Source organism: Taeniopygia guttata, chromosome 1A (genome assembly GCF_048771995.1).
Source record: "Taeniopygia guttata chromosome 1A, bTaeGut7.mat, whole genome shotgun sequence".
Taxonomy (NCBI): Eukaryota; Metazoa; Chordata; class Aves; order Passeriformes; family Estrildidae; genus Taeniopygia; species Taeniopygia guttata.
Genome location: NC_133025.1, coordinates 63,388,262 through 63,390,519, shown reverse-complemented (window position 1 = coordinate 63,390,519; position 2,258 = coordinate 63,388,262).

The following is a 2,258-nucleotide window of genomic DNA, read 5'->3' as shown; positions in this document are numbered from 1 at the left end:
GCAGGTGGTTTGGGGAAGATACAGCAGATTATATGATCTCTGCCAACTGTTTTAGCAAAATTCACCTACTCCTGTTAACATTTTATCATTGCATGTCATTATGTTGTTGTGGGGAAAATTTTAGTTGTGGCACAATCAATACCTTTAGGTATCAAAAGACAGTAGTTAATTTAAGAGAGGCTTCTCCCTAGCATTATTCTTCCAGCTGGCATTAACCTATGCGTGCAAAATGGTGAAAACCAGGAGTGATAAAATCATTGCTTGATCTCTCCACAGACACGGGCAGGAGTAGGCAAAGTAGTATCAATGAAATAGTCCTGTGATATGGATTTTTATCCTCTGAGAAACCAGGAGAGACATCTTCTAGAATGAAAATTTCATTGAAATAGAAAGATCACTACAGCTCTAGAATGTAGGCTTAGACTCCAGTTTCAGCTTTCCTCTCACTCTGGTACTAACTTGCATTGATTCTCTGTAGTGTTTTCTCCATGAGGGAGCAGGAGATCCGTCTTATACCTCATTCTCCATTAAATAGTAGGTAAAATGCAAATTCTACCTAACAGTTCTTCATTTAAATGAGTTACATTCCACAGGCAATTACATTCCCTTCCTCAAGGGCACCTGGAGGAAAACCTGTTCAGATTCCTGTTTAAAAATATGACAACTGAAAATCTTCCTCCTTTCAGTTTCTGTACTTCCCTACTGTAAAAGAGAGTGTGAAAGACAAAGGGTTAAATACTCAGAGTAAGCATATACAAAAGCAGCAATGGCTGCAGCTTCTAATTTCCCCCCACCAGTGTCTCTGTTGTGCTCCCAGTCTGACTGGTTGGATAAGATACTTTAATGGTTCAGAGTTCAGGCTTCAGCCTATATAATCCTCCTCATTCATCAACGAGCCTGTTCCCCTGCTTAGTGAAGTGACAAAAGTCATTTACTGTCCTGTGAAAAACAGACTTTTCCTACTATGTCTTGTATTGTACATGCATCCACAAAGAAAACATTGCCTGTTTGACATCCTCTATCCTTCTCTGCTTTTTCCTTATGGTTAAGCACACTGAAAGGCAGCAGACTGGCAGTTTTATTAACCATCCTCTTTATCTCCAGGACAGCTGTAGCACACGTAGAAACCGTCCTAACCACACACAGCTGCTGCACCATAGCCTCAAGATGGATTCTAGGACTAAGCAGTAAACTTCTTGAGTTAATTTTCACATTCTAATATAAGACTTAAAACTGTGTCTTATGGCTGATAGACTGTGACTGATCTTTTGGTCAACTTAAGCCCACAGAGGTGTAGAAACTCAGAAGATAAGGGGCTAATGTGTAAGACTCAAACAACAACAGCCACATGGCTGCAGAGCCAACCAAGGATTGCTGGTAACAACACACTGTGAGAAAGAACAAGATGTGGCTGGGGAAAGGGCCATGCAGAGGAAGGGCAGCACTTTTCTGGCACAAAAGCCCTCGATGTAGTTTCTGCAGATAAGCACAACATGGCACAGCACAGGAATGATCTAAAAGTGAAAGAAAACCTCCCATCATTGTCCCAAGCATCTGCTCTGCCTCATGAGCTTTGCCTCTCAAAGTAGCAGGTTTTCTTAATCAAGAAAAATTACAAGCCTATATTTTTAATGGCAATTCTGTTGTGATTTCCAGCTCAGCCCTGCAGTATTTTTTATTTGAAATTTCCAAGGGTAGCACCATATGGAAAGAAACAAAGTAGAAAACTGAAATTACCTTATGATTAGGCATCGACCTTCATCAGCCAGCTGAAGGTCCAGTAATTTGCTAGCACTTTTTCTAGTCAGGGATTTTACTCAGCTGCTTTTGAACCCCTGCAAAACTTAGCAACAAAATGCTCTGCAATAAGGTTGCATTCATGCAACTTAGGTGAATAAATAATTAATTTTATTTTGAAGATAGAGTTTCATCTTCAAACCAGCTACTCAGTTGACAGTGAAATGAGTGATTGCAAGAGATGAGCAAGTCTCCTGCATAATGAGAATACTAATTTACCAAATAATTTAAAAACAGGACTAAGTTTGTGTTTCTGTGGAAGAAAAAGGACAACAAGAGACAGCCCAAACCATTCACGGTTTGGATATTGATCTGAAATGGGACATGACTTGGAGTATGGACAATTCAGAAATGAGATTTGATTCTCACTCTGCTATAAACCAGGTAAGTCCTATGTATTAACGCTTGACAAACCTTGAGTCTTGTTGCACTTTCTCCAGAAAATTTTTAACCTGATTTTG